The sequence below is a fragment of the Pinus tabuliformis genome, chromosome 7, assembly GCF_031772625.1.
Source record: "Pinus tabuliformis cultivar Carrire ecotype Pingquan chromosome 7, CPIR1, whole genome shotgun sequence".
NCBI lineage: Eukaryota > Viridiplantae > Streptophyta > Pinopsida > Pinales > Pinaceae > Pinus > Pinus tabuliformis.
In genome coordinates, this window is record NC_142293.1 from 306,740,945 (window position 1) to 306,748,465 (window position 7,521).

The window sequence follows — 7,521 nt, forward strand, 5'->3', positions numbered from 1 at the left end:
AAATCCGCGCCCGTCGCTTTTTCAATGTTTTTATGTATTTTCTTTGTATAAAGAAAATACAAAGGAGGCCTTTTCAATGGTTATGTTTGCGATGCGATAAGCCCGGACCCGATGGGTTCCCAAAGCAAAATGGTATTATATTTCAGGTTCGCCAGAGCCATTGTTTTATGATTTTGTAGCATTTCTTCGTGTATTCCCAAGTATAAAGAAACAAAGGATCGACCAGCCTAAGGTATGCATTGCAGCCCAAATGACGGACCCGATAAATGATTAAGCCATGAATGAACCTTTTGAATTTCAAGTGAAGCATTAATGGGCAGGAATGAGTAGTTTGACAGTATTCCACTGTTTAATAAGCAGCAGTCATATTAAAGCCATTCAATGATTCAGCAGCAGCATTTAATCAACAGTATGGCCGAGGAGGAGCAGGACACCGCCGATCGAATCAAAGCATTCAATGGTTATGGGTTTTACCCATATTTCATTCCACCTGCCCAAAGAAGGACCGCAGAGAGCCAGAGGGAGGCAAATCCATTTACAGCACAGCCAGATTCGTATCAAGGGCCCATTCCTGAATGTAAATGTTGTTGGCCCTCATTTATTGATTCCTGCACGCATAACCAGCAGAGCAATTTTGTAAACAAACTCTATATATACCCAGAACAGAGATGTAATCGGATGATGAGTGTTTGATGAATGAGAGCTTATTGTAGCCTTTAACTTCTGGAGACTGTTAATACTATGAGACCTGCAGCTTCTGGTCGGGATTTTCATCTAATACAAGCTTCTTTTGCTGTCACCTGCTCACTTTCCACTTCTCTTTCTTGTTCTAGGATTTGCCTGCTTGCATTTATTTGATGTGCTGTGGATTTTTAATACCAGAGGGGCTGTCATCCCACCTCTGTGTTATAATTTAATGGTTCATTAGAATTGCTTGCAGAATGTTGTTGTTTTAATATCAGGGAGCTGTCATCCTGCCTGTGTGTTAGACAATGGTTTCACAGATCTTCTAATTGGTTGCAGCTGGCCATCACAGGGTCCTGTGCATCTGCTGGTGCAATTAGTCCTCTCCATCATCACCTTTACCCTAAACTGTGAGTAGTTGGTAGTTGAAAGCCTTGTAGTTTGGGAGTCTTCACCCATGTCTGGGGATAATCATAGTAGGAGTGGTTATCTGGCTTAAATGTGCAGCATATCCTCATTTATCCATCATTTTATCCAACAAAATTGTTGAGTTTTTAATGTTCCTGAGCATCACTGATATACAACCTAGGTGAGTTTCTTGGGGTGATAACAGGAACCACCTGTCCTCCGGTACCAAATTTCAACACTGTCTTAGGAAAACTTCAGGAAAGGACTGAACTACCTCAGAAAGGATTACCATCTTGCCTCAGTCTGAAATGCCTCAGGAGATTTATCTAACGTTGCCTCAAAAAAAGGTCAAACTCGCTGAGACCTGCCTTAGGAAAGGGTGCCAAGTTCTGCCCCAAGCAGTTGCGCTGCCTCAGAGAAAGGTACCGAGTCGTGCTTCAGGTAGGCTCAGCTGCCTCAGAGACAGGGGTCGAGGAGTGGGGGGGGTGCGAAGTACCTCAAAGATGCTTCACCGAAAATGCTAGAATACCCCTGCAATTCTGTCACAAAAAACAGACCTGTCACAGAGGAGAATGGGCTGAAAAGCTACCTTAGAATAGTCCTGAACAATTCCGCAAGTTTGAGTTCTTGCCCTTGATTTGCCACCAAACTTCAATATCTTCAGATAGATAGATTCCCCACTTTCTAGAACAAAACAATAGATAAAAAGAGACTTACTAACTAGGGTGGAATCTTTCACCACCGAAATTAGTAGAGAGAAGACTAGCTAGGGTGGGATCACCTCCACGGAAACTAGACGAGGAGAAGGGGTCTTAAAACCCTTAAAGCCTCAGGCTCAAAAAAATCAGATATATTCCAATCCAAATTAATCATGCCAAAATGATTCCAACTCTCCTCTATTTATAGATTCCTTCATGGGGTTTCTCAAATGTGAGGGGTTGCAATGCAACCCCCAGTTTGGGCTTTTTTGCCCCAGCCGACCCAAAATTCATCCAATGTTGCCCCAAACATTTGGAAAATTGGGTTTTCCTCCTTTATCAAGGGGTTGGATAGGCTATTTTGTCTTCCCTTTGGCAATTAATCCATAGGGAACATTACAATATCGTAGGTTTGTTGCAACAACACACACACACACATTGCTTTCTCTCCACCCTAGCAAAAATGCTTCCCATACGTGCATGTCTTCCCATAGTACATTTTGAAGATTGATTCATACTTGACGATATTTTGACAGTGCATAATGCACTTCTGTGACAAACCAATAATGCCATTTATGAAAACTTCATTTGGCGCTTCACACTACTATGAGAAGGTGACAGCTTTTTGTTGTGACTCTGAATACACCATATAGCTCCTTTCATATCCCATACTTGGAATACCTTACATGAGTTTTCCTTTCATGAATTTAAGAAGTTTCTGAACAGCGATGTCTTTTGTAAGATTGATAAGCTTTTTAAGTTTCCCTTCTTGTCAGGAGTCAGTCTTAAGGTCTTTGGGCATCAATCTTTATTGTTCAATCAAATAAATTACATTTTCATGTCATTGTTGATCGTTGACACTTTCCAAAGTTTTGTTCTCCTCTTTTGCATCCAACTCCTGAATTAAAATGATTTGTATCTCGAGCATTCCTTATCTGCTTGCCAAATTTGCAGTATGCATTGAAGTCTAGCATGGAACTTTTTGAAATATGACAGTACCCATGGATAAAATTTCAACCCTCTGCACAAGGAGAGAGAGAAGATAAGTACCCAGCATAAAATCAGAACTTGAGAGTAGCATAGTGTGCATGAGATGAACAACTCTTGAAACCCAACTTGAATTACAAGTTACAACTCAAGCAATCGGAAACTGATTTTTTTGTTTGTTTTGTCTTTTGCTACTTTTGTCTCTGGCTATTCTGTTTCAGTACCTTGCTGTCTGCTCTAGATCAGGATGCGATGCATAACATTACACAAAATGCAATGCAAAGATGAATGATTTCAACAAAATCAAAAAGTTTCCAGTGGAGATAGATGCTTGATTTTCCAAAGAATGGTAAGCCATAAGTGATATTGCAAATTCCCAAGTTTGGCAGGGAAACTCTAAACAAGCAAACAAATTCGGACATCATCAATATGAGGATTTGGAAAAAAGTCGGTATAATAAATATTGAAATATATACTAGCACCAGACTTCCCTGTATTCTTATCTGATAATATCTGGATTCAGTCAGCATTTATTTGATTACAAGATACCTTTGAAGATCGTAATCAATAAAGTTCAGAAGACCATAGTCATAAAACTCAAGATAAATTCAGGTTCCATAGTCATTAAGGTCAAGGGAAATTGGGCTTAAAGCATGCTCAGAATACACAAAAGAACATACTTAATATGGTCAAACAAGTTCCCATTAATAATTGGTAAACATTTCTGATGCTGCACAGAAATTCCCAAGTATGCAAGCAGAAGCACGCTGCCTAAAATTAAAGATATAGTCATTTAAGACTATAAATGGATAGCATGCACTAGCAAGTTTTAAAAGTCATGATGAAAAGGCTTAATGCCAAAATAAGAAGATACATCGAAGATCTTGCATCAATGTAATACTCTGCATAGGAATCAGTATAGGTATATCTCAAAACACTCATATTATCTACATGCTAAGTTTGTTAGAAAATTTATGCTCTTTAAACCATAGTAGCAAGCTTCAGCCTTATTGGCCTTGGCTGTAAGTAAATTCGGCAGCATAATGGAATATGGTCAATTATTCATATAGTACAGATATGGTATTGTCAATTACTTTTGATTGTCTTTGATAATGAACCCAAAAAAACACAGCCCAAAAACACCAAAAATAACTCAATAAATACTAAAGACACCTGTAACTATAAACTAAACCGCCAAAATTTCAAGGAATTAAATATTCTTATAATTTATTGGACGTTCCTAATGCTGAAATTCTTTTAAAATCCGGAGCAAAATGCATATTTACATACATATGAGATGCATATTTTCCTATTAGAGCTGTACTTGATTTTTTTTGTCAAGTATTTTTCCGTACCAAATTGTATTCGAATTCATATTCTTATTTGAATCTTGTTACTATGCTTTAAAATAAGGGTAAACTATGGCATCATGTAAAGATCAATCAAACTTCATTGGCATCAAAGATTAAAATGACAGCTGCATGGATGGGACTTCAGCCTTTATACCAAAAGCCAATGAATTAATTACCTGGTCCTCAATTCCCAAGGCAGAGAGCTAAAGAACAAGTGTTTTTTTCATGTAATTTGGCCTCACCAATAGTCTCCACAAGAACAAAACCCATCCTTGAAATGATGGAAGCGGCTGGCATCCCTCACAACAATTTGCCGCTCAACAATCTTGGAAATGAATTTGATTGCGATGTGGCAATCACGACAGACACGAAGATTCTTGATTATCCGTATAGGTGTACCTAGGGGTGTGCTAATGAGACCGAATGCGATGGCCAGCTTCTCACTGTGGTGGCTAAGAATGCGTTCCTTCAGCTCCTCCTCCACATCATGTAACACATTATCTGTGTCAGGTACATAACCTGCCTCCTTGATCTTCATCGTCAGTGTATCTAGCATTTCATAGATCTCTTCTCTTTTTGGGTGCAAATTGTCTCCTACAAGGAATGTATGTACTTCACCCTTAACTTCCATCCAACTACACCCTGGCCTCTTTTTAATCTGCCGTTCCTTCATCATTTCTCTCACCTTTGCCACATCTTCCCACCGGCCAGCTGCAGCATAGATATTTGACAGCATAACATAGGTTGAAGGATTTTCTGCTTCCAACTCAAAAAGGCGTTGAGCAGCATGTTGACCTAGCTCTACATTTACATAAATCTTGCAGGCACTAAGCAAAGAAAGCCACACGACACTATCTGGCTTAAATGGCATTTTATTAATAAAGTTCTCTGCGTCATCTAAACGCCCAGCTCGACAAAGGAGGTCGACCATGCATGTATAGTGTTCCTCTGTTGGCGTGAGACAATAATCACGATTCATGGAACTAAAGTAATGCCAACCAGCATCTACTAGTCCAGCGTGACTACAACCAGATAGAACACCGACAAAAGTGATGTGGTTTGGCTTCATGCCCGCCTGTTGCATCTCATTAAAGAGTAGCAAAGCAGTTTTACCATGCCCGTGCAAGGCATATCCCAAAATCATCACAGTCCAGGAGACTACATTCCGTACAGGCATTTTATCAAAAACATGTCGAGCATCCTCTATGCTCCCGCATTTGGCATACATATCAACAAGAGCACTCCCCATAAAAACATCAGACACTAATCTCTGTTCAATAATTTTTGCATGTGCTTGCTTGCCCTGATCCATAGCTGCTATGTTTGCACATGCACTAAGAACACTGGTAAAGGTGCATTGATCTGGGAGCCAGCTTTCCAATTGCATCTGGGAAAAGAGGTCCAGTGCTTTTTGAGAACGCTCATTCTGTGAATACGCAGCAATCATTGCATTCCATGAAACCAGATTCCGCTCGGGCATTTTGCAAAAGATTTCAAGAGCATCTTCGACTTGCCCATTCTGAGCATATCCAGCAATCATTGAATTCCACGAGACCACATTTCTTTCTGGAGACGTGGCGAATGCGGCATTTGCACAATCCATACTCCCACTTTTGGCATACATATCAACAAGGGCACTTCCTACAAAAACATCCGACTCAAGTCCTTTCTTGATGATATAAGTATGGACTTGCTTACCAGATTCCAGAGCTGCCAGGCCAGCACATGCACTCAGAACGCTAGACAAGGTAGACTCGTTGGGCTTCACCCCTGCCTGCTGCATTTCGAGGAACAATATTAAAGCATCCTCGCAGTCATCATTCTGAGAATATCCTGAAATCATGGCACTCCATGGAACAACATTCCTTTCTGGCATTTTATCAAACAACTCACGTGCATCCTCCAGTCTACCATTCTGGGCATACCCTGCAACCATCGTAGTCCACGAATATATATCCCTTTCAGGCATTTTGTCAAATATTTGCCTTGCTCTATCTATGCTACCTACTTTCACATTTAAATTAACAAGCGCATTACTCACAGAAACATCGGACTCAAATCCCATTTTAATGATCTGTCCATAAATATGATTGCTCTGTTCCAGATTCCCCAGGTTCGCACACGTACTGAGAACGCTATTGAATGTAAATGGATTCGGCTTCGTTCCAGAATTCTGCATTTGATAAAACAACTTCAGAGACTCCTCACAATAACCATTCTGCGAATACCCAACAATCATCGCTGTCCATGAAACCACATTTCGTTCAGGCATTATGTCAAACAGTTGGCGTGCTTCTTCGAGCCTTGCCTCCTGCACAAACCCCGCAATCATGGCAGTCCATGAGACTACATTTCGTTCAGGCATCTTGTCAAACACTTGACGTGCATCTTCCAGCCTGCCATTCTGTGCATACCCTGCAAGTATGGCATTCCACGAAACCAAAGTCTGTTCTGGTAATTTTTCAAACACTTGACCTGCATCTTCTAGACTCCTGCATTTGACATACATAATCACAAGCTTGGAGCCGAGTAAGAGGTCTGCCTGGAATCCAGTTTTGATGATGTGGGTATGGACTACTCTGCCTCCAGCCAAATCTTTCGTCCGGATGCATTCCTGCAAGACAGTAAAGTAGACGTCCGAGTATGGCAGTGCGCCTTGTGGATCGGAATCTGGAGCCTGCTTGAATTGTTTTAGTGGAGATAAATCGCTTAGTGCTTCAGGACTCGTAACCACTGATCGATTCTCCTGTTGAAGATTTGCAGTACTGAAGCTAATAACCGATTTTTTGCAAAATGTCAAAACATGTGTTTGAGTTTGAACAATTGCCTTGAAAAATAGATGCCACCTCATGGAAAAGTGAATAAGGGGTTTCATTGTTTCTATGCAGGGTCCTCATCATTCCCGTGCCTCAAGCTGGCTTTCGGCTCTGTGCATTGAAAAGAATAACGAGTATTTGGATCGAGTGTTTTCTTTAGCTAACCCAAAGTTGGAAGGTAAATCAGTACTCAGACACTCTGTAATGAAATATCGACGTGGCGGTGAAATGGATTTTTTTTAAATAATTTTTTACAGGATTGTAATTAATGTTTTGCGTAAGGGTATTGTTAATTTTAGTTTCTAAAAAAATGCTCGGCTAACGTTAACGTGAAGCTACACATTCGAGTGGTGTATGATCTCACATAAACATACTCCAGTGGGGTATGATATCTCAAATAAGTACACTGATTTCACGGAAAGAGCTAACCAGCCATATATTGGGTATTTAATGCTCTCAGAGCAGCACGCGACTTAACGCGATAACGCGGGAGCGGGCAAATTCAGCATTAAATAATATTTGCCCGCTCCCGTGTTATCGGACGAAGTGGCGTGCTGCTATGAGGGCATTAAATAC

At 40.5% G+C, this 7,521-nt stretch overlaps 1 pseudogene across 2 annotated transcripts; it reads right to left on the reverse strand.

The window, feature by feature from the left end:
• Positions 1–2,282: 2,282 nt before the first annotated feature.
• LOC149247091 (pentatricopeptide repeat-containing protein At4g14050, mitochondrial pseudogene) lies at positions 2,283–7,204 on the reverse strand (annotated as a pseudogene). 2 transcript variants are annotated; one of them, XR_016266598.1, is made up of 2 exons: positions 4,306–7,204; positions 2,283–2,811 (listed from the first exon to the last, which is right to left on the reverse strand). The product of XR_016266598.1 is annotated as a pentatricopeptide repeat-containing protein At4g14050, mitochondrial pseudogene, transcript variant X2 (transcript). The 2 variants fall into 2 exon arrangements; XR_016266597.1 differs by lacking the exon at positions 2,283–2,811 and having other exon boundaries at positions 4,277–7,204.
• Positions 7,205–7,521: the final 317 nt, after the last annotated feature.